Source organism: Tamandua tetradactyla, chromosome 19 (genome assembly GCF_023851605.1).
Source record: "Tamandua tetradactyla isolate mTamTet1 chromosome 19, mTamTet1.pri, whole genome shotgun sequence".
Taxonomy (NCBI): Eukaryota; Metazoa; Chordata; class Mammalia; order Pilosa; family Myrmecophagidae; genus Tamandua; species Tamandua tetradactyla.
The window spans coordinates 16,551,649-16,577,529 of NC_135345.1; the positions used below are offsets into that span (position 1 = coordinate 16,551,649).

A 25,881-nucleotide genomic window follows, 5' to 3' on the forward strand; every position below is an offset into this window, starting at 1 on the left:
TTTTTGTTTACTTGATTCTCTATTTCATTTATCTTCACTCTAATCTTTGTTATTTCCTTTCTTCTGTTCACTTGGGTTTAGTTTGCTCTCCTTTTCCAGTTCCTCTACTTGTGAAGTTAAGACTCTCATTTGAGATCTTTCTTCCTTTTCAGCACTGCTGCATCCCATAAGTTTCAGCATGTCCTGTTTTTAATTTCATTTACCTCAATATAGTTCCTTATTTCCCTTATGATTTCTTCTTTGTCCCATTGGTTGTTCAATTGGGTATTCTTTAATTTCCACATTTATATGCATTTTCTAGTTCTCCCTCTGTTACTGATTTCTAGCTTCATTCCATTGTGGTCAAAGTAAATACATTGTATGATTTCAATATTTTGGAATTTATTGAGATTTGAATTGTAAGCTAACATATGGAGAATGACTCAGGTGTGCTGGAAAATAATATGTATTCTGTAACTATTGGGTGATGTGTTCTGTATATGACTGTTAAGCCTAGTTGGTTTAGGGTATCATTCATGTCTTTTATTTACTTGTTAATCTTCTGTCTAAATATTCCATCCATATTGAAAGTGGTGTATTGAAGTCTCTTGCTTTAATGTAGAATCATCTACTTCTCCTTTCAAATCTCTCAATATCTGCATTATATATTCTGGAACTCTCTGCATTTACATGCATATATATTTATAATTGTTATACCTTCTCATCAAATTGACACATTTATCAGTATATAATTTCCTTCTATCTCTTTTAACCATGTTTTTTATTGGAGAAGTTAGAGACTTACAGACAAATCATGTGTAAAACACAGGGCTTTTATACATCACACTATTATTAATACCTTGCATTGGTATGGCATATTTTTTAAAAATGGTAAAAGTACATTTTACCATTGAACTATTAACTATAGCCCATGGTTTAATTTAGTGTTCACTGTGTTGTATAGTGATAGATTTAATTATTCTATCAACAAATATACAACCTAATGTTCCCCTTTAACCATATTCAAATGTATAATTCAGTGCTGTTAATTATGTTCAAATTATTATGCTACCATCACTATCTTCCATTATCAAAAATTTCTAAATCCCACATTGAGACACTGTATCTTTTAAGCCTTAACTCCCTATTCCAAACCTCCTCATGAACTCTAGTATTCTAGATTTTGATATGTTTAATTATTGAAATTGTTTTGGCTCATTTTTGAGTTTTTAAAAAAATTAATTGTAATAACATAAGATAATCATAACTTTTTATTTTACAATAATTTCAAACTTACTGAACAGTTGTTAAAATAACACAAAGTTTTGCAATATAATACAAAGTATGGTAAAGATCCATATAAAGAACTCCAACATACTCCGGCCTCCCCAGATACCCTGCTCGACCAAATTTTTGATGTCTTTTATTGTGAAATATAACATATATACAAAAAAAGCAATAAACTTCAAAGTACATTTTAGTAAGTATTTATAGAACAAATTTCAACATTTGATATGGGTTATAGTTCCACAAGTTCAGGTTTTCCTTCTAGCTGCTCCAAGACACTGGAGACTAAAAGAAATATCAATATAATGATTCAGCAGTCATACTCATTTGTGAAATCCTAACTTCTCTGTTATAATTTCTCCTTCTCCCTAGATATTTCTTCCAATCTTTAGGGATATTTGGGCTATGCCCATTCTGATTTTTTCATGTTATTAAGGGCTGTCAACAATGTAGTATAGGGGGATGGAGCTGGTAGATGTTCTTGGAGAGATTGGCTCCTCTGGATTTCAGGACTTATCTGACCTAGGTACCACATGGAGGTTAGAGGTTTCTGGAAAGTAAACTTAGTGCATGAAATTTTTGTAAAATCTCACATAGAGCTCTAGGTGTTTTTAAAGGTTAACAGGAATGATGTTGGTTGGGGTTTGGCAGACTGGCAATTAGCAATATTTAGCGAAAGCTTGCATAAGAGTAGCTTCCAAAATAGCCTCTTGGCTCCATTTGAACTTCTTAGCCACTGATACCATATTTTGTAATACTTCTTTTCTCCCTTTTTCTCAGGAAGGTGATGTCAATCCCAGGGTGTCAAGCTCAGGCTCATCCTTGGGAGTCATGTCCCATTGTGCCAAGGAGTCTTTCACCATCGGGTGTCATGTCCCATGGGGTTGGGGTGGGGTAACAATTTTCCTTGCAAGTTGGACTTAGAGAGGTCAGATCTGAGCAACAAAAGTTTTCTAGAAGTAATTCTTAGGTGCAATTATAAGGTAGGCTTAGCCTCTGTGCTGCAGAAATATGTTTCATAAAAGCAAGCCACAAGATTAAGGGCTAGATCTATTAACTTGGGAGTCCCTAATGTTTGAGAAAGTATCATGGGTTTCCCAGGTGGGAAAGTTTAATAGTTCCACATTTTTTTCTCCAGTCCCTTAAAGGACCCCACCATTATCATTTAGTTATCTGCCCAACGCACTCTGGGATGTATCTGTGTATTAAGCTCAAGAGAATTATAAGCCCTCATTCCCATTCTGGGCTCCATGTATTTGGGTTATTTAATTGAGCTATCAAGGCAGATTGAGTTAGATTATGTGCTACAGAAAATTTAGGTTTTGGACAAAATGACCTCTCTTCCTTTCGTCTCATATTGTAGGTGAAGCTCTAAAATACAAACAATATCATCCGTTGTCCTGTATTCTGATTTACTTTAGTCCCAAACAGATTGGCTTCATTCTCATCTCTGATTGAAGCCTGATCACTTTTTCATTTTCTTTAATAGTTGTCATATGTAGTAATGCTGACTTTCAGAGCTGCAGAACTCCAACTCTGAGTCTTACATGTCACACAGATATCCAAAGTTCCAGGGAAATACCAGTTTATATACATATAGCACAGCATCTTAGAATTTAGAAATAACACTTACAGCTCCAGACTAAATGTGACTGCTATATAACTTTACAATCTAGGCTCCAATTTTCTTTTAAGTATTTTCTAAAAGTGACCATACAATATTCGTTGTTTTATTTCTGGCTTTTTTTCCCCAGAACATAATGTCCCCATGTTTCATTCACTTTGCTGCATGCCTCATGGCTTTTTTTTTTTTCTGTAGCCATGCAACATTCCATTATATGTATACACCACAGCTCACCCTTCTGCTTCTCAGTCAATGTACCCTCCAGCCACCTCCATCTATTAGGCATCATGGATAATGTCCAAAATAAAAAGTATCCTCAATTAGTTACACAATCATCCAACACTCTCAATTTTGAACAATTTTCATTGCTCCAAAGACAAAAATAACAGACAAACACAACCTCACCAAATAGCAAATCTAAACCTCCCCTTAACTCTTGTCCTTCCCTCCCCCAATTATTGGGGGGTATTCCAATACCCTCCCCCTGGTATTGCTGTGGTCTTGTTGATGTCTTCCTGTTAACTATAGGTCACAGCAAGAAAGTCTGATGGTGACTGGAACCCCTCTGTCAATTCAGAAGGCATGTAATTGGTGTCTGCTGGTCCTTTGGCTTCTGATCTCAAGCAACTTCCCTGAGGACATTTTCTTTCTGCATCTCCAAATGTCTCTGTTTGTGTCAGCTCCGAACTTTTCCCAAAATGATTCCCTCTTAACGGACTCTAGTAAATGGATCATATAGTAGCCCATGACAAACTCTGGGATCTGTCCTGTAACTCCTTGTTGAAGAGTGCTTTGAAAACCATTGTTTTTATTTTTTATTTCTTTGCTTTGTATGTATGTTATACTATACAATAAAAAAGCTAAAAAAAAAAAAAAAAAGCTAGCAGAATTATGCAGTTCAAGGAGACAGAGTTTGGACCAGCTAGGTCAGCTGCTTTCCTACTATGCTCCTAATAACAAGCTCTTTCTTTCTTGGAAAAATAGAAAAGACCTACATTGAATGGGTGGAAACACATCTCCATTGAAATCATCTAATCAAGAGATCCCACCCATAACTGGGTGGGGTTACATCTCCACGGAAACAATTTAATCAGAAAAATTCCACCCAACAATAGGTCCACAAGACTGGATTAGGCAAAGAAAATGGCTTTTCTGGGTACATAATAGTTTCAAACCAGCACAATTTCTTTTATAAGAGTTGGGAAGGTTTCATCCATTTCTCTTCAACTAATCTTTATAGCCCTTTACTCTTCTCTTCTCCTTGCGGGACACTAATGATTCTTGTATTTGCATGCTTCCTTTGTTTCCCTGAGATCCAGTTCCAATATTTCCATCTTTCTTGCCATTTGATCTATTTTGTGCTCAAATTCAATTGCCCTGTCATCTAGTTCATGTATTCCTTCTTCTACCTCTTCAAATCTGCTGTTGGGTGTCTCTAGTATCTTTTTTTTCCCCCATGGTCAGGCACCAGGAACCAAACCCAGGTCTCCAGCATGACAGGTGAGAACTCTGCCACCACCAAGCCATGGTTGCCTGCCCTAGTATCTTTTAAATTTGATTTACAGTATCTTTCATCTCTGTCAGATCTGTTGTTTTTCTATTTATTCTTTCAAATTCTTCTTTAAGTTCTTTTTAGTGTTTTCTTGATATCTTTTCTGTCATTACTTAGAAATGAATTTACTTAAGAGGATTGTATAAACATCTTTGATTAGTTGTTCCAAAATCTGTGTCTCCTCTGGTGTTTTTATTTGGTGATTTGACTGGGCTTTATCTGCCTGTATTTTCATGTGCTTTGTGATTTTCTGTTGTCTTCAAGGCATTTGACTATCTTGATAAGGCTATTTTGAAAGTTGATTTCCTTCACTCATCTAAGGTTTTGTATTGGCTTGAGTTTGTATTTAATGTCTCTTTTCACACTTAGTTTGTCAGTAATTCCCCACCAAAACTAAGGCCTGGATCCCATGCATGGTATGCAACTCTCCTTGAGGAACTGTTAAAAGCTAAGCAGATAAGCAATTTGCCAGACAGCACATTTGTTTCTTCACAGCAGGCAGTGTTCTTGGGCCACCTGTTCCCTTCAGTCTCACCTTTCCCTTACTGTAGCAGCCAGCTGGGCTGGATGGAGACCCAGTGCAACTCCAGCCATGGCTGCTGGTCTCAGTGCATGCTGCGAGCCACCAACCCCAGAGCTGGGATGTGGGCAGTGTGAACTTTGGCAGAGATTCCACTGTGAGCCTGATGGATCTTGTGGCCTGTAGGCTCCTTCTTGGAATTACCTTGGACTATGGGACTGGGTAATTCAGCTACCTGTGCCCACAGTCAACCCAGAAATACCTGGAGACTCACAGCTCAGCACAGGTTCTGACTCAGTGTGTAGCTCATAGCTCATGGCTAGGCATGCAGCTCATGGATTGTGGCTCACACATAGCTCATGTCTAAGTTCATGGTTCATGGCTCAGCATATGTCTCTCCCTGGCTCTCTGTCCATGCACACCTGAGGTCTCTGGGCCTCAGTGAGGAAAGGGGAACAGTATCAGGACCTAATGAGTCTCTTTTACTGGCTACTTATCAGGCCACCTCCACTCTATTTCTCCCCCTCCTCCCAGATGGAGAGATCTCTGCCACAAACCCTGGTGTCCACAGCAGCCTGTCTCAGGGGTCCAGAGAAAGCAAATGGTTAAATGGACTCTGTGCATAGGGAAAGCAAATCTGCTGGCTTCTGCATTCCCCACAGGAGCTCCCAGTTGCAGAGCTGAGAGGAAAGATCTCCCAAGCTAGCTGCAGTGGTAGGCTGGAATGTAGGGGCCATCCACTCCTTTGGGTCCTGCATTTTCCTACATGCTACCACTTGTCCCTGATGGGATCATGACTGAGCACACTCACCTCAATATCTCTGTCCCAGTCCCTCCACTTCTTCATCTAGGACCTCCCTATAAACTGTAGAAGACCCTCTCTGGTTACTCACAACCTAGAACTATAGTCCCAGTTATTTTTCTGTCACTTTTTTCATTATTCCACAAAGCATGCATGAACTCATCCTATCCTATTCCATCATCTTCCCAGAAGCCAGTCTAATTGCTTTATATCAGAGAAATCATACAATATTTGATTTTTTGTGTCTGGCTTATTTCACTCGATATTATGTCTTCAAGGTTCATCCATGTTGTCATGTTTATCAGAACTTCATTCCTATTTATAACTGAATAATATTCCATTGTGTGTACATACCACATTTTGTTTATCCATTCATCAGTTAGTGGACACTTGGGTTGTTTCCATCCTTTGTCAATTGTGAATAGTGCCACTGTGAATATCAGTGTGCAAATATCTGTTTAAGTGTTTGCCTTCAATTATTTGGATTAAATCCTAGAAATGGGATTGATATGTCATGTATAACTTTCTGAGGAACTGCCAAACTGTCTTCCACAGTTGCTGGACATTTTACGTTCCCACCAGCAATGAATAAAGTGTCCCTATTCCTCCACATCCTCTCCAACACTTTCAATTTTCTGTATTTTTTTTAATAGGAGCCATTCTAGAGTTTAGTATCTCATTGTGGTTTTTATTTGCATTTCTCTTATAGCTAATGATGTTGAGCATCTTTTCATGAGCTTTTAATCCATTTGTATACCCTCTTTGGAGAAATATTAATTCAATTCTTTTGCCAATTTTTAAATTGAGTTATTTGCTTTTTACTGTTGATCTTTAATATTTCTTTACATATTCTGGATATTAAGCCCTTATCAGATATGTGGTTTGCACACATTTCCTCTGATTGTGTAAGCCATCATTTTACTTTCATGAGGAAGGCCTTTCAGGCTGAAAAGGTTTTAATTTTGATAAGATTCCCTTTATCTCTTTTTTTCCATTTTCTTGCTTGCGCTTTTCATGTAAAGTCTAAGAAACAATTGCCTAACACAACGTCCTGAAAATGCTTCCCTCTGTTTTCTTCTAGAAACTCTATAATTCTGATACTTATATTTAGGTCTCTGATCCATTTTGAGTTGATTTTTTACATTGTGTCAGGGAGGGGGTCCACCTTCCTTCTTTTGCAAATGGAGATTTAGTTTTTCCAGCACAATTTGTTTAAGAGGCTATTCATTTCCAATTGAGCAGTCTTGACCTCTTGTCAAAAATCAGTTAGCCATAATTGTGAGGTTTGATTTCTGAACTCTCAATTCAATTCCATTGGTCTATAGGTCTGTACTTGTGCCCTGTACCATGTTGTTTTGATTACTATGACTTTGTAATAAGTTCCAAGATCAGTAAATGTGAATCTTCTAGCTTTGTTCTTCTTTGTCAAGGTGACTTTGACTATTCAGGTTCTCTCACCCTTCTAAATAAATTTGATGATTGGCTTTTTCTTTTCTGCAAAGAAGGTTGCTGGAATTTTGATACAGATTGCAATCAATTTGTAAGAGCTTTAGGTGGAATTGACATGTTAAAAAATAGTCTTTCACTTCATGAACATGGAATGTCCCTCCACTTATTTTGGTTTTCTTTGATTTCTTCTAACAACATTTTGCAGTTTCTGTGTAAAATCTTGTACATCTTTGGTTAGGCTTATTCCTAGATATTTGATTCTTTTACTTGCTAATATAAATGAAATATTTATATTTATATTTATATTTATATTTATATTCATTTTAGTGTACAAAAATACTACTGATTTGGCATATTTGCCATTGTGCTGGTTTGAAACTATTATGTACCCCCAGAAAAGCCATATTTGAATCCTAATTCAGTTTGTAGGGCCAGACCTATTGTTTAGTTGGTAAACTTTAATTGGAGTGTTTCCATGGAGATGTGACACACCCAGTTGCGGGTGTGACCTTTTGATTAGATAGAGATATGATTCTACTAAAGGTGGACCTTGATTAGTTCACCGGAATCCTTTAAAAGGAGAAATATTTTGGAGAAAGTTCAGCCAAAACAAGACCCAGATATTTGGAGATGCAGAAAGAAAATGCCCCTGGGGAAGCTGCTTGAAACCAGAAGACAAAGTACCAGCAGATGCCAGCTACAGAGGTGTTCTGACTCATCAGCCTTTCTTGAGTCTTCAAGGTATTTATCCTTGGATGCCTTAGTTTGAACATTTTTATGGGCTTAGAACTGTAAACTTGTAACTTAATACATTCTTTTTTTAAAAGCCATTCCATTTCTGGTATTTTAGATTCTGGCAACATTAACAAACAAAAACAGACATATAGTCTGACATGTTGCTGAATTCATTTTTTTAACTCTAGGAATTTGTTGTGAGATTTTTGTATATAGTATCATGTTCTTTTTGATTTTTTATTCTCTGTATTATTCATCTTCTCTCTAATTTTTGTTATTTCCTTTTTCTACTTGCTTTTAGGTTTGTTTGCTCTTCTGTTTGTTGTTCCTCCAGTTTTTAGTTATGGCTCTGATGTGAAGTACCCTTTTTAAGGTAAGCCTTTAAAACTTTGTATTTCTCTTTGAGCACTGCCTTTGCTGTATCCCATAAGTTTAGGTATGTTGTATTTTCATTTTCATCATGTCAAGATATTTCCTAATTTCCTTCATTATTTTCTCTTTAACCCATTGATTGTTTAATAATATGCTGTTTAATTTTCACATCTGTGAATTTTCCAGTTTTCCCTCTGTTACTGATTGCTAACTTTATTTCCTTGCTTCCCCTCAGCATTTTTTCTAATTGTTACAAATTATATCTTTGAATATTATATGTCCAAGACTATAGAGTTACTATTTCTTTTTATCCATTTATATTTTAGCACCTGCAGGAAGTAAGAAGTGGAGTTATATATCAAAAATTACAATATAATACTACAGGCATTTATAATTACCAATATGGTTTCCTTTACCTAGGGTGTTTACTTCTTTATGCTGCTTTGATCCACTGTCTAGTGTCCTTTCCTTTCAGTCTGAAGAACTCCCTTTAGCATTGCTTGTGGTATGTGTCTATAATTGATGAACTCCTTTAGCTTTTGTTTAATTGGGAATGTCTTAATCTCTTCCTCATTTGAAAAAAAAAAAACCTCACCAGATATAAAATTCTTGGTTAGCAATTATTTCCTCTCATCATTATAAGTATTTCAACCCACTGCTTTATTTCCTCCACAGTTTCTCATGATAGGATATCACTTTACCTAATTGAGACTCCCTTGTACATAACGCATTTCTTTTCTCTTACAACTTTCAGAATCCTTCCTTGTCCTTTGTATTTGATTATTGAATCAGTTTTGACAAGTTTTATTTCTCTTCCACTTTGTCCTTTTTGGTATTCTCTGGGCTTCTTGGATGTGCATATTCATATCTTTTGCTAAATTTAGGAAGTTTTGTGTCATTATCTGTTTGAATGCTTCTTCTGCCCCTTTTTCTCTTTCTTCTCCTTTTAGGATTCCCATACTATGTGTATTGGTATGTTTGATGTTGTCCCACAGGTCTCCTAGGCTATTTTCACTTTTTATAACTCTTATTTTTTCCATCTCCTTAACCTGCCTCATTTTGATTGTCTTGTCTTCAAATTCACTGATTTTTTTCTACTGCCAGTTCCAATCTGCTGATGAAATCCTCCTGTATGCTTCTCATTTCAGTTACTTGGTGTTTCAACTCTAGTAGTTCTGTTTGGTTCTTTTTTAAAATCCCTGTCTCTTACTGAAATTCTCATATTGTTAATTCATTATTGTTTTCATATCCTTCAGTTCTTTCTCTGTATTTTCCTTCATCTCCTTTAGTATATTGAAGATCATGTTTTCAAATCTTTGTCCAGTATGTCCTCAGACTTGTCTTCTTCATTGATACTTTCTGGATTTTTATCTTCTTCCTTTGGATGGGCCACCATTTCCTGCTTCTTTGTTTATCTTGTAATCTTTTGTTGCACATTACATATTTTAATATTTTGAAATGTTAATTCTGGGATTTATTCCCTGATATGTCTGTTTCTTGGATTTGTATCCAACTAGTAAAATAACAACAATATTCTTGAGCATTAGGAACTAACAAAAATAAGCAAACCTAAGCAAAACAAACAAATAAACAAAAAACACCTTTCATCTTCTCTAAAAATTGGCATTGCGTTGGCTGGTGCTCTCTTTCAGAATTTAGCCCTCCTATTAGGAATGTTAGCCCAGGGCAAACACAATACATATGGTCCTTCTTTTCTTTTCTTGGCCTGTCTTATCCTGGGCTTGTGTTGGCCAGTGGCCTCTGGAGTTCCACTGCTTACAAGAGTACGAATGGTTCTAAGTATATTGAAGAAATATTTAAGACAATTTTATTATAAGTTGGGAGGGTAAAGGAATTTACAGAAAACTAAGGTTCCTATTCTTCATTCAAACTGATAATATGATGACACCAGTAGACTGTTATAAGCCAGGTATATATATAATATAGTACCTAGAGCAACCATTAAAAAAGGTGTATGAAGAGATACACTCAAAATATTATAGATACATCAAAATAAAATTCTAAAAATTGTTCAGATAACCCACAAGAAGGCAGGGAAAAGGAAACAGAGAAACATAAGAGAGTAGGAGAAAAGAAACAGAAAACAAAAATTTCAATGGCAGACTTAAACCCTAATATATCAATAATTACATTAAAGGCCATAGCTCCAAATATGCCAATTGAGAGACAGATATTACATGAGTGGATTAAAACCATGACTCAACTACATGCTATTCATAAGAAATTTACTTCAAATAAAACCATACAGGCAAGTGTAAAGTAAAAGAATGAAAAATGTCTGCCGTGCAAACATTAGTCATAGCCAAGCAGGACTGACTATATTAGTATCACATAAATGAGACTTCAGAGTAAAGAAATGACCAGAGACAGAAAGGAACATTATGTAATGATAAAAGGGTCAATATACCAAGAAGACAAAGTAATCTTAAATGTATATGAGTCAAACAAAAGAGCTGCAAAATATGTAAAGCATAACAGAAATGAAAGTAAAGATACATAAATCCACAATTACAGTTGAAGACTTCAACCCCATCTCTCAACCACTGATAGAACATTTAGACAAAAAATCAGCAAGGATATAGATTAACTCAATAGCACTATCAAACAATGGGATCTAATCAACATTTATAGAACACCCTGCCCAACAGAACATTCCTTCTTTTAAGTGCCCACAAAATATATAATAAGATAGGCCATAAAACAAAACTCAGCAAGTTTAAATGAAGTGAAACAACACAGATCATTTTTCTCTGACTAAAAGTTAGTCAAATGAGAAATCAACAATAGAAAGAAAACAGGAAAATCTTCAAGCACTTGGAAACTAGAAAACATACCTTCTAAATAATCCATGGGTTAAAAAAGAAAGCCTCAATGGAAATGAAAAATATAAAGAACCGAATGAAAGTGAAAATATAACACTTCAAAATTTGGGAGACACAGGGAAAGTGGTCCTGAGAGGAAAATTTGTAGCACTAAAAAGTCTCAAATCAATAATCTAAGTTTTATTTCAGAAACCTAGAAAAGGAAGAACAAAATAAACCCAAAAGGATTTAGAAGAAAGAGGATAATAAAGATAAGAGCAAAAAGCAATGGTATTAAGAGAAATGATAGAGAAAATTAATCGAACAAAGAAATGGTTCTCTGAAAATATCAATAAAATCACCAGAACTCCCACAAGACTGACAAAGAACAAAGAAGAGAGAAATTATTTTAAAATCTTCTATTCATCAGAAGTTATCATTAAGAAAAGTCAAGATACAGAAAGGGGAAAAGTACTTGCCAAACTTAAATATGAAAAAGGAGTCTAATTCAGAATATATAAACTCAATAATGAAGATGAAATAATAGTAAAAAACAGGCAAAAGACTTGAACAAATATTTCACCAAAAAAAAAACAATATAGGAATGACCAATAAGCCCATGAAAAAATGCTCAACTGATATTAGTGAGGAGATCAATTGAAATCAAAATTATAGTGAAATACCATTACACTAGAATGACTAAAATTAAATACCACCACAACATCAAATGTTGGCAAGGATATACAGCAACTATAATGAAACCCAAATGTCCCCAAACTAGAAACAACCCAAATATTCATCAATAGAATAATGAATTTTACATTTCTGGTATATTTATCCAGTGAAAAACTATTCAGAAATAAGAAAGAAAAACGAATATAAATAACAGATTAATTTTTACAGATATTATGTTGCATGAAAAGACTCATGCACATGTACAAAAAGGATATACTATGTGATTATATTTATATAAAGTACAAAAAACGACAAAGTTAATCTGTGGTGGTAGAAGTCAGAAAAGGTGGTGAGATTGACTTGAAGAGAGTAAGGAAATATTCTGAGTTGAAAAAAATATATTAGTTCTGGATAGTTATTACATGGTTGTGTACAATCATTAAACCTAATTGAAATTAAGATCTGTGTGATTTATCATATGTGAATGATACGACAATCAAAATAATGTAAAAATAAGATAAAATTTCAGTCAACAATATTCTATAATATTTTCTTCTATACGATGTTTCATACTATTGGTTAGCTAATAGTTTAAGTATAATCTGTTCAGAATTATCAACAATAATTGATGAAAGTTTATTTTTCAAATTATCTTAACAATCACAATGCCCCAGGCCCTCCCCAACTCTTATCAGAGCTGATTAGATTGGAATTATTTTAAAAAGGAAGAAAAATTGCTCTGCCTTGAGTTTTGGTTTGTTTTAATGGTATTGAATACATCGCTGCTTTCTTTACAGGGATCTTTCCAAGTGGCTTGTCCATTTCGTAAGGGTTAGTTTATTCAAAACTACTTAAAACAGTCATAATACAACTGAGTACAGGAAACCCTCATTGTATCACAGTATGCTAAAACCAAACAAATAAATGAGGGTTTTGTCAAATTCTCCAGACTCTGGAAACATACATCTGCCATCAAGATAACTCTCCATGTGTTAGTGAGAGTAGAGAACACTGCCTGTCTCACACAGGGATTAATTGAAGGCCTGGGTACCAATTACTAGATTAAAAATAAGTAAAGTTAATTTTATTCTTACAAAAAAAGAAATAAAATGAGGGGTCACTCTATACACAGTGGGCCATCTTTTGCATGTCCAGTTCATGACACTGCTCTGTCTTCTCACCTGCCCCCTTTTTTACTGCTACTTATCTTTTAAATATCAATGTCATTTTTCTGGAAAGCTTTCTCTGACTCTTTTTGGACCGATTTAAGTGTCTGCCATCTGTTGATTGTCAATTCTTAGCACCATGGTAATGCTCAGCCTGAATTATAATTGCCAATTTCTTTGTCAGTCTTCCCTGATGGGCTGTGGGCTGCTGGACTGGGACCATGGTTTATTCACTCTTAAATGGCCATCATGCTAAGTCACCAGCTAAGGTCACCATCCTGCCCAGCCTTAGCATCAGGAAGATGAAGATGAAGATAGGAACTCTTTTTTTTTTTTTTTAACTTCTGTGAAGCTAATCTTCATTCCAACAGGTATAGTGTTTCAACATGATAACATGGGCTTGAATTGTAGGATCTGCAAATCCAAAATCCAGATGTTTTTGACAATCAAAATTTTTTCATATATTTGTTTCAAAAACCCATTGACTGACAAATTCATCTGAACAGACACTGGTCAATTGTACTCTTTATTCATCCCAGTAGGTACTTTTACATTTGCCTGTAGAAATATCAGTGTGTTTGATGATAGGTGTTACCCCAGATCCTACAGGAAGTGTTGTTAACATCCAGTTTAGGTACCATATTACTTGTTGTGATAGATTGAATTATGTCTCCCACAAAGACATGTTCAAGTCCTAACCCCCAGACCTGGGGGTATGACATCATTAAGTCCCTTCAAAGATCCTATTTGTATGAGGCCAAATTTAGTGATGGTGGGCCTTAATTCAATATGCCTGAGGTCATAAAAGCAGAGTGAGTAGAAACCAGAGGTGGAGCTCTATAGAGACATGTCGCCATGCAATGGAAGAAGAGACTGAGCCACACTATAGACTTTGGAGGAAACATGATGTTGCCAATACCTTAACATTAAACTTCTAGCATCCAAATTGTGAGTCAATAAATTCCTATTGTTTAAACCAAACTGTGTGGTATTTTTCACAGCAGCCCTGGCAAACTAAGACACCTATCTAAAACCTAAACATTGTCTTGCCTTGAAAATAACATGTTGAGTGAAATAAGCCAGACATAAATATTGCATGATCTCACTGATAGGAAATAATTAAGGTAAGCAAATTCACAGAGTCAGAAACTAGAATATAGGTTACCAAGGGCTAGGCTGGGGGTAGGGAATAGTGTGTTAATGCTTAAATTGTACAGAGTTCTATTTGGGTTGATGGAAAAGTTTAGGTAATGGATGGTGATGATGGTAGTACAACATTGTGAATCTAATTAAGCTCTGAATTATATACTCAGATGTGGTTAAAAGGGTAAATTTTAGGTTGTACATATGTTACTAGAATAATTTATATAAAAAAGGATTATACAACACAGTGAAACCTGTTGTAAATGATAGACTATAGTTAGTATTGCAATTAAAAAAATGTTCTGTCATGAATTCTTAACAAATGAACCGCACTAATGCAAGGGGTTAATAATAGGGTGGTACACGGGAACTCTATGTTTTATGCATGATCGTTCTATAAACCTACAGTTTCCCTAAAAAACTAAATAAACAAAACTTAAACATCCTGAATTCTGAAATTCACCTGGCCCCAAGGATTTCAGATAAAGGCCTGAACCTTCCATGGTAAATCTGTTCAAGACTACGAGATAATCCTTTTCTTTTAAGGCATTGCATTTCTGCTCAGATAGGTTACGAGTTGATTTTATATATTCACTCAAGAATAGCAAAACTCTTTCCTGGTTTCCAGCTATTTGGAAAGCAGCTGATTGCTGTTCTTTGCCCTAATAGCTCCCAATGTGCTAATCAGGTGAAACATGTTATGCTTAAATTTTCAGGCAGACTGTTGGGGGAAGGGAGGTTTGTCTGATATTCCACATTTGGACTAATTCATATGGGCTCCAAATGATCCTCAACTTTCCATCTAAGTCATACATAGAGTATAATTTCCACTATTCTCACCAACCAACCAACAAACAAAATTCTCTGTGCCTTGTAAAATGCATCTTCGTCTTTGAGAAATCCCTGTATCACCAGATAGTTATGGCCATGAGGGCGAGAGGGGGTGACACTCAGCTCTCACTCTAGTACCCGAGACATGGAGACACAGACGTTGGCAGATGGCTGGGTTACTTCCAAGAAGGACAGCTGTTTGCAATTCGTCTAGCCAAAGAAGATACTCATTGCAATTTGTACCAATAGAATAGGACACCTTAAAGATATTTATGCTTAAAGATAATACAGGCTCTGCCACACACTTTCCTCCTTGAGGAAGACTTCCTTTATTTCTGCCCCAACCCCAGCAAGCTCTGATTGGTTCTCCCATCCACCTTGGTTTTACACAGTAGCTTCTCTTGTTTTACTTGTATCTTAGTCTGCCTGAGTTGCTAGCATATATGAATTTGCTTAAACAATGAGAATTTATTGACTTACAGTTTTGAGGCTAGAAGAGGTCCAAAAATCAAGATGTCAGCAAGGCTTTCTTCCTCCTCAATGATTGTGGTGTTCTAATGAAGGCTTGTTAGTAATCCTTGGAGTTCCTTAGATTTTATAACTGCTTTCTGCCACATGACAATGTCGTCTTTCTTGCTTCTGTGACATCCTGGTCCTCTTTATAAAGTTTCCATTATAACCAGATTAAAATCCGCATTCATTCAGTTAGGCCACATCTTAACTACCTATAACATCACAAAAAGGTCCCATTTAAAGTTGGTTTGTACCCACAGTAATACAGATTAAGATTAATTTGATGCCTAATTTGGAGTCCATAATTCAATCTACCACAACTTGTTTTCTGCCTCTACTAAACCATGAGATTTTTGAGAGCAGGAAGCACATTTCATCTATTTCTCTGTCACGGAACTGGCAATTGTCGATAGTGTTTGGTAGGTGAATAAATGAATGAAAGAATGAACAAATGCCAGGTACTACTGAGGTCTGCAGTCAAATCCATATGGAATGCTGAACTATAAATAAATCAAAACATCACAATTAGACCCAGAATGGGATGATCTGGTTTACATTTTTTTAAAGATTATTCTTTCAGATGGGGCAAGGACAGTAGCAGGAAGAGAATTGGAGAGGCTCAAGATCCTTTATAGAGTTAGGATCCGCATATCTTTCTTGCTGTTGCATTAGATGTGAAGGGTCCAAGGAATAAGGAATAGGAGGAATGAAGGATGACTGCCAGGTTCCTGCTCTCACTAATAGGAGATGGGAAAGTGGGGAAGAAGCAGATTGGGTGAGACACTGGGTCGAGAGTCTGTATTTGGCATGGTAAATTTGAACTGTTAGGTATAATGGTAAACCCCATTTTAAATTTGAGGAATTCAGGTTCAGAGAGAGTAATTTACTTCCTGTAGCAGACTGTGGAAATGGCTACACATTTTTCCAATCCTGCATATCTCATCCTTTGCAATGTGACTCTGCAACACCTGTCATCAAGAGGACAGTCTATTTCTCTACTCTTTGAATCCAAGCTTATTTGCATTGGCCTAGTAGGGCATTAGCAGATATCAAAAGCAGAGGCTTTGAAAGTCCTCCTGTGACCACCATGGGCAATTTGGGGCTAGCCTACTGGATCCTAGAGGCATGTGGCCAAGTCACCCCTGTCACCCAGTTAACCATTCATGTGTCATACGAGACACATGAATGAGGCTACCTTGGGCATCCAACACTAGCAGGATCAGCCCAGACCAAAATGTGAGAAATAAGAAAATATGTGTTTAAGTCACTACATCATTTAAGGAACACCTAATGGATATGCTTACTTCAGAATCAGAACTGGTGTGTGACCTACTCAGGAATTGTGGCTTTTTTTTCTCCTAAATTCACTGCTTTTTCCATTATTACAAAAGAACTAGTCCCTTAATATATTAGTTCATAGAATCAGGACCAGGAACACTTCAGAACTCTGGGGCCATGTCCTCCATGTTGTTCTTTTAAAGCAAGTGTGCATTAAAACCCCTTCCATTTGCTAATCTCTGTCTCTGTCTCTGTCTCTGCTTCTGCCTCCCTCTCTCTCTCTCTCTCTCTCTCTCTCTCTCTCTCTCTCTCTCTCTCGATGAGACAATGCTGCTGTAAAAGCAACCAACAAAAATTCAATTCAATCTCTGGGGAAATTTACAGTAAAAAAAATCTTGCAATGCCAGTGCTTTTTCTATGGCAATATGAAGCATATGGGATCTCAGAAGAAGCATCTATCACAATATGTTGCATTGGAGTGCAAGAATTGGCATTTTATCCAATTCCTCAAAGCACAGCTAAAAGCAAATTAAATGTAAAGGTATGAGGTCCAGGCTATTGCTTGCATGCCATTCCTTTCAAAGCATTTGGTTTAAGGAAAAACAAAATAGAACAAAATAACAAATGGTGGCCCCCAAAATGTAAGAGATCAGCAATCCCCAAAGTTTCTAAGCTGAAACTCAAACTCAAAGCATATGCAAAGTTATAAATAAGGTCAAGGGGTTCAGGCACTGTAGTCCTGATAAAATATAAGGCAAAAAAAAAGAAACACAACACAACAGTCTGGCTTTAGAAATGAGAGGTGTTGGGGTCCAACCCCTGCTTTATTGCTACAGTATTGCATGACTTTGGGCAGTCACATTCTAACTACAAAGGGAAGACCCATTGTTATTGTTAACCATGAACACGGGAGGACTCATTCAGAGCTAGGGGTGAATAGAGAACAGCCTAAGGGAAGGAGCGCAGGGCTAGTAAGTTTTGACATCATGGGGCAAAAGATATGGGAGTATGTCCTTGGCCACTGAGAAAAACGGAGCGAGGGAACAAGGGGATCATAATGGGTGCTGAAAGGGAGGAGAAGGACTATGGGACATGGAAGGGAGATTTGCTGTAGATTGTGTCTTTTAGTTGTGGGTGACTCTCATTGGATTCACATCCATGCTGCCAGGAGAGTTTGCATCTATCACCTTAATTAAATATGATCACAACACTGGGGTGAGGGTGTGGACATTATTCACCCATGGGGAAACTGAGACAGGAGGTATTATGTGACTTGCCCCAATCCCATCACTAGTAAGTGATGAAGCTTAGATTTAAACCAGTCTGCCTACCTCTAAATCCCATGCTTTTATCATTTTAATATTCTGGAGATGTATAACAAAAACAATGCCTGCGAATATATTCTGGGATATTATGAAAAAAAGATAGCACAGAACTGGCTGGTAGAAAAATAAATGGTAGTTAATTTTAACATACAATTTTAAGTGGCAAAATGGATTCTTTGTCTTCTTGCTCCCTTCTATTGCATCTCGTGCAACTTCTCTTTCCTCTCCTACTCCTGTTACTGAGAGTGGGAGAGGCAAAGCATAAACACCCGAGAGTACAAGGGCCCAGAGTTTTAGCATCCTGCTTGGTTGTTTCAGTTTTGGGTGTTTAAACAAAGCGTTAAGCACACTGCCTTCCCAGTCTCTCACTGACAGCGGGATCAGTGCTCAGGCTCTATACCACGGGAAGAGGTAAAGCCCAGAAATGGCTCTGCGATTGGAAATAATTTTAAAGAGAAGCCTGCTCCTGCCTTTAAATTACTTTACCAAGTTACATTCCTAAACTTTTAATTAATATTTGAAAATCGATGATTTAATTCCACCTTTGTGTCTGCATTAAGTGTCTCAAATTAAATTACAATCAATGGAAACATTACTTGAAATAGAAAGGCTATAAATCCAAGACACATACTCAGGATGACCAATGGGATAAAAACCACTCTATGTCCACTAAACTGAAGCCCCCCAATCAGGATAAACAGAGCCACCTCTAACTGTGCTAAGCAGTGTGTTTCATGTTGTGAAGATGGGAAGGGTAGGATAGAGAGAAGTTAAATGATAATGTGCCTGCCAGGAGATTCAAGGAAAGATAAGTACACAAACATCACATAAGGTTAGAATGGAGCCTAAGGAAACCTTTGCCAGGGAGCTCAGAACAGGGAGAAACACAGTGAATTTCAGCCTTGCCACTTCACAGATACGTGACTGGGACAACGTAAGTTCCTGAGACTCAGTCACTGCTTCCTGACAATGGGATCAATGGTTTTTCACTTGTCAGGGAGTTAGATTTGAGCATCATGTGGAGGCTCATCGGGCCCTTTTCTTAAAGATTCTGGGGTCTGAGAATTTGTTTTTCAACAAATGTTCCAGCAGTGACATAATCAAGGAAAGGGAGAGGGGCTTCGTCTTAATTTCCTTCTCCTACTTCGTCCCTAGGCACTCCAAAGCCACATGAATTTTCTTTATTTTGATTAATTCTTATTTTTAACTCTCCACTTTGAAATAATTTCAGGCACATAAAAAAAGTTTCAAAAATTGTACAGTGAGTTGCTTTGTTCACCTAGATTTTCCACCTACTAACACCTTACATAACCACAATACAATTACCAAAATCAGGACATTAACGCTGACTAATAGTCATTAGTACTATTTAATAGTACTATTAAATAATTCATAAATCTTATTTAAATCTCTCCAACAGCCCCACTAATGTTCTCTTTTTGGTCCAGGATCCCATCCAGGCAAATAAATTTAACAATGTGCTTGCTATGCAGGTGCCTCAACTAGACAAGTCTCCAGCTACCCTTCTGAAGGGATGGGTGGTTCATCCCCCCCTTCATGTGGTTACTCTACAGCAAACATTGTACCCAAGATGATTCTTAGGACCAGGAAATTTTGGGAAACATTGAGATAATGATGTAATGCTCTCAGCACATTAGTATAATAAGTAGCCACTAACCCACAATCAAAAAATTCACATTCAGATAATGAAAGGAATCAAGAAAAGAGTGATGAAAGGCAAGCACAAGCTTTAGCAGGGATGAGTTTGAGCAGAAGCCTCTGACTTTGTCCTTGCTCTTCCCCTTGAGCAAGGCCATCCCCTGCCATAACCACCTGGCACAACCCTACGTATCAGTCAAGGTCCATTAAATGAGATGATGCATGTAAATGATTTAGCTCAGTGAGTTTATAGGGAGCACTCAATGACTGCTGGTTATAATTTATCTTTTACTCTTTCCAAAGCCACTCTCTTCTGGAAACTTCTCCTGATGAAATCCCTGAAATTGTGATGGTCCCATTTCCTATTCGTTGAGTTTCTAGTCTAGCTGTCTAGCTCAGAACATTTTCTGATTTATATTGTAGTTATCCCTGTGCTTTTTTATCTTATTGCCCCTACTAGATTGTAAATTTTGAGAATTTTATTCCTTTTAGAGGCTTCTAGGGCCTCATGGAGATAATGCTGTGGGTAGCCAGCTTCCCCAAAGCACTGGGGTTTCAGCCTATGGATCCACTGATTTAACTTATCACCAGACATTCTAGATTTAACTGGTTATAACCATCCCCCAAATAAAACTGCCATTGTGCTCAATTGGGGGAAGTACTGTTCTCAACTACTTCACTGAGGAAGCTCAGTGAAGTACTTTCTCCCTCTTCAAGAAAACAGGAAAAGTCCCTTATTCAGATTGACCCCTTAAGATAATGAAGATTTTGGGGGCAAGATGTGTATTTTGGGTATCACATCATGCATAGACAAAGAAAGTTTAACAAAGTTGATGATGCTTCTTAGCGCATGGGTTCTTCAGTTCTCCAAAGCACTTTCTCCAAATCAACTAATGGACACTTCATCACCTGGCACACAATCTTGGCAATCTCCTCAGGGAATTTGGAGTCTCATGGCCTCAATCCTGCAGCCAGAGGCTTGAAAGGAGCTGGGTAATTTGTGGTTAACAGTTGCATTTATGACTGTGCTTCCTAAAAGAGACACAATCAAATCAGTTGCCTTACACAGAGCCAGGATGTTTGTTGACTGACCAATCAAACTGATGGCAGAACATTAAAGGAGGCTCTACTTCGGTCCTCCCCTTTCCTCAGTTCTAATCAATAAGGCCAAGTTCATTCTAGCAAAAGTTCTTTCCAATGCTTCATTAGGTCACTTTATGTAAAATATTTAGGACCACAGTTCCCTTATACAGCTGATGAAATCTATGGAGCCTGTCCCTAGTAAAATGATAATTGCACTCCAAACATTTTGCATGGCTTTTTAAGACCTCCCTCTGATACCCTATTAAGACTCTGCTTTAGGTTGTTTGGAGGCAACAAGCTTAAAAGGGCCTATGCCTAGGTTTGGGAGAAATAATTTATTCCGCCAAGAATACTTTGTTTTCATGGGCTTGAAAACAGAAGTTGGAGGTGCAGTTGCCCTTTCTTTTCAGATTAGGCATCAATGATACTTTCAAATATTATATGAATATGTTTCCTTTTAAAAATGTTATACCTAATAGTGTGCTTTGTGGTCGTGGCCAATTGTGGCAACCCTTAGTTCTTGTTTTTCTTCTCATTTGGCTGATTTAATGACATTTTCTCACATTTGGGAAAATAGGAAATGTAATGTCTGTCTTCTTGGTGAGTGGAAGCTTGACTAGGGAAGACTTTTCTGAAGAGTCACTGACAGCCCTGACAGCTCTGTGAACTGAACCCTCCATAAATACCGCCCCAACAGAGGTAAACAAATCATGTTAGAAAGCCCTGACACCCAGGCGCCTAATTCCCAACCTTAACTCCAGGATGGAGAAGAGCCTCTCCTTCAAGGAAAAGTAAGCATTTTGAGTATGAGGCTTGAAAGAGAAGGGAAATGATTAGAAGGAAGTTTGAAGGCTTTTGAGAGTGGCCCTCCAAAAACAATAACTTGCATTTCAATGGTTGGCCTTGAAATGCAAAATTCTAAGATTCCAGAGAAGACCTTTGGTATTCACAACTGCCCAAACCTCAAAGAAGCTGCAGTCGGATTTGTTTACTGTGAACACAATAGGCTCACACTTTCACCAGGGGTGGGGGACAGTGGTGGTAGCACTGGAAATTAGTCATCATTTCCTGGATTTTTTTTAAAAGAAGGATTTAGCAAATGTGGGAGAGGATTCGAGGAATAAAAACCACAGACAAAGGTTTTTTCGACACTTCTCATCAATTAACGTATAAATCAGTACTTCCTCACCCAGGTGGCCTTAACTAACTGTGTGGCCCAGCTGTGTGAGATCAACAAAACCTTTGAAGTTCAAGTCTGAGATTCATAGCCAAAGGGCTCAGGTGAGAGGCAGTGGAAGGGTTGTCCACTTCCTGCGTCCCTCATCAAGTAGCCTCGAGTCCTCTTGACTCACTCATTTCTTTACTGGTTGGAAAGTTACCAGAACCAGATCACTGTATCCAGCCCTATCTGCTCTTTTCCTAACTAAAAGAGTCAAGTGGCACAGGCCAGGCTCATGAATGAACGTTTGAGAACTCAGTTTATCTTTGTGTCCAGCATAGTCTTGGGAGCATTCCTTCCCGGAGGTGCAGCAAAGGCTGCTCCTCCCTCACATTCCTGTTCCAGCCTGTGATTGAGGTTGTGCAGGTTTGTGTTTGGATCCTGACTCTGCCACCTTCTGGCTTTGCGAGGCCACCAGCTTATTTAAATTATTTGATTCTCTATGTCTGTAAAAGAGTGTTACTGTGCCCATTGAATAAATTTCTGGTGAGGAATAGGAGATACTTATTTAAGTCTAACTTGCCTCGTTCCATGAAGGATTTGCAGTGGTTCACAAACACACACAGGCTCACGTTAAAGTATAAAAGAAAGGAAGAAAAAAGAGAGGGAGAAGAATTAGAATGAAGAAAACGAGAGGTTTACTAACACTATACTTTTCAGTACAAGTCATATCCACACTGATATGTTCATTTTTTGACTTGAGGTTTCTGGAATGTTCATATTTTAGAAACTCTTTTTCATAAACTTCAAAACAAAGGCACAGAAGATTTGGGGAAAAAAACACAAGATACAAATTTTCCAATTTATATTTCCCTGGACAGGAATCTGCGGTCTCTCTTTCTGGTTCTATCGCCAACGTGGCAACACTCAAGACAAGATGCAGGACAGAGACAGGGAGGAATTAAGGGAGGGGTTGTTACCCAGGATATGTCACTAATATCAGAGTATGGTCTGCATTTGAGTGGTGCTCTGTAAAACCCTATGAGCTGCAAGACACAGGAATTTTTATACCAATGCCATAAACGAAGAATATGGGTCTGGAAGGAGGAAAATAAAAAGTGGCTTTCCCAAAATGAGACAGCTATTAGTGGGGCTGCAGCCCTGGATTCCAGCCCCCTCTCTCATCCCAACCATTTCCATGAAACTTGTGGATCCCTACTTTGCAAATTTCCCTTCCTTGCTCCCTGACCAGCTGTGGTTCCATTTGTGGTCCTGTTGCTTAAGAACTGTATCTGTAGCTTATCCAAAGATCCAAGAGTGATTCAATCTAGCAACAAGCTAAGCAGTGATTAAGGAAAACATCCTCGTCCATTTCTCGGGAATTTGCTCTCCCTCCTACAGATGGATGGTGGTTTATGCCTCTTGCAAAGATTATTTCTAATAATTACTCTGAACATATGAATAATACGTTTTGCCCATTAAGGAAAATTCTTGAATTCTGGTATTTTAACATAATTGAAAAGCTGAAAGCAATCCTAATGTTTTCTTTATCTGGGAGAGAAGTGTTAAAATGCTATGTTCAAATCATAATACTTCTATTTCTCTTTTACTACTTCTGCTACCACTCCTAGCTGGCACGGAAGGCTTATTCTGTTCAGACACTGTGCTTGGCACGTCATGTGTATTATATCATTTAGCCTCACACTAATCCTGTGAGCTAAGGGCTCTCATCATTCCCATTTTACCAATGAAGAAATTAGGGTTTAAAGAGATTATCATTCAAGGTCTTGAAAGTAGAATGGGTAGCGATAGGATTCAAGTCCAAGAGTTTCTGAATCCAAAGCTTGTTCTCTGTATCACTCCACTTTACTGCTTTCTCTCCTCCACAGAAAGAAATTATTTAAAATTCTAGAATAGTTCACTATATTTCCGTTTTCACAATACAAAGTTTTGATTGGAGTGGGAGAAATAGACAAAACAGAGAGCCTAATCATTTTAGCTTTCTATTTGGAAAAATGAACAACCAACTATATACACACATACACATGCGCCATCTAAATTTACATATTATATGCCAGGCCCCATGGATGCATAAAACGATTGAGGTATAACTTTTAAGAACTCACAGTTTAATGGTAGGTTGGGTGGTGATGGTAGCAGAAGATTATACCTTTATATCAGAGCTATTGCAGAGATATAATTACTAGGTTATAGGAAGTAAATAACTCTTTCCAATGATGTCAAGAAAGTCTGCCCTGAAGAGGAATATCTTAAGCTGGCTTCAAAGGATGACATCCTTTCGAAAAAAAAGAGCATTTCATGCATAAATTTATGCAAGGTAGACGTCTGCAGTGCTATAAAGAGCTTGGCATAAGGGCCAGTGGGTGGAGGGGCAGAAAAGAGGCTATGGAGAGATGGGTTGACATTAGATCATGAAAGGTCTCACTGATTCTGCATTTTAATGTCCATTCCCAGTTCAGCTCTTCTGCTCTGCCAGATCATATGTCATAAAATTGTATCATATGTCATTTCTTTGTATTGATGACATATTTTCTGGAAACAAAATCGTACCCGAATTTTGTTTCCAGAAAATATGTCATCAATACAAAGAAATGTGCCTTAATATGTTTTAAAAGCAGGACCTGAATTAAACTGCCACACACCAGATAAACTTTCTAGTGCCGATATTTGATTCAGCAGAAAGGCAGTTGGTGTGGTAGATAAAGAGTTTTTGGAGCCATGTACCATTGAACTCAAATCCTGGCTGCCTTCCATCAATCTGACCTTGGAAAAATGACCTCATGTTTCAAACCTCAGTTTTCTTATCTATAAAACAGGGATGACCCAGAGTGATAATCAAAATATTTGACAATTGGCACATTATAGGCACCAGCAATTATAAGAGAAGCCAGCCCCTTAGGGCTGTACCAGTGTGCACCACCTGCGTATTTATCACTCCGGGATAACACCAACCTTGCAGGGGAGAGGTGAGGATTAAGGTGCACAGAACCTCGCCCATAGGGATGCTCAGCAATGGTAAAACTGGTCAGGAACTCATCTTCCACCATCCGTTCAAGTCTTTGGAAAAGATGTCTTTGCTTTCTAGTCACATCAGCAAGGTTTCCCTTATTCTCCTTACATCTTTGCTGCTCTTGAAAAACAGCCCATCCCTTGTAATCTACCTAGCAATCTAAAGGACTGCTATACATAGTTACAGTGAAGTTGGGGTAGTGGCCAATTTGGCCATAGTGATCTTACTTATACAGAGACAGCAAAAAGAGAATTTCTTTTTTGAACATTTTGGCAGGATTTGGTACAATTAAAAATGCACACTCCCTTATATGTGAGAGATTGGCATGCATTTCATCTTCCCTCCAGTTTGCCTTCTTGACAGCAGAAACTCGAAAGCGAGGCATTTCCCAGAATTCCTTGCAGATAGGATTTCAAATTAAATTAGATTTCATCCATCAGAAGTGTTGTCTGGGAATCAGAAGACAAAAAAACGAGGTAAACACCATGCTCCTGCTGTATCTGTGATCACCAGTTTTATGGAGATCAAAAGTCAGGGCATAGAATTTCCAATTTACTGGTGCAGGGCAATTCTGGATCCTGCAGCAGCAGTGGCTTCTGATCCTTCCTGATCCTAATCTTGGTACTTTCTGATCATGACAGTAGTGGCATTGTTCTAGAAGCTGAAATCTGAAGTAACAAATTACCAATTAGGCAGCAGCTCCCTTGGTCGACTAGTTCAAAAGTGTAATTTTGAGAGTCATTCTTGGAGGTTCAAACTGGTGTCTACCCCTGGAGTGGATTTAATTCTATACAACTAAATGCAGGCTGATTATATTCTTGAACCTATCTCCTGGGAAGTTAGCCCACAATCCATATGTGTACAAATACGCACGTA

At 37.6% G+C, this 25,881-nt stretch overlaps 2 long non-coding RNA genes across 2 annotated transcripts in view; one reads left to right on the plus strand and one right to left on the minus strand.

The window, feature by feature from the left end:
* Positions 1–8,321, plus strand: part of LOC143663492 (uncharacterized) — a 31,315-nt gene extending 22,994 nt beyond the window's left edge. Inside the window, exon 3 of the long non-coding RNA XR_013165963.1 lies at positions 8,250–8,321. This is a non-coding gene — a long non-coding RNA (uncharacterized LOC143663492). The remainder of the gene's footprint in view (positions 1–8,249) is intronic.
* The window catches only part of LOC143663491 (uncharacterized), a 66,581-nt gene extending 42,346 nt beyond the window's left edge, over positions 1–24,235 (minus strand). Inside the window, exons 1-2 of the long non-coding RNA XR_013165960.1 lie at positions 24,101–24,235; positions 15,438–15,682 (exon numbers count right to left, since the gene is read on the minus strand). This is a non-coding gene — a long non-coding RNA (uncharacterized LOC143663491). The remainder of the gene's footprint in view (positions 1–15,437; positions 15,683–24,100) is intronic.
* Positions 24,236–25,881: the final 1,646 nt, after the last annotated feature.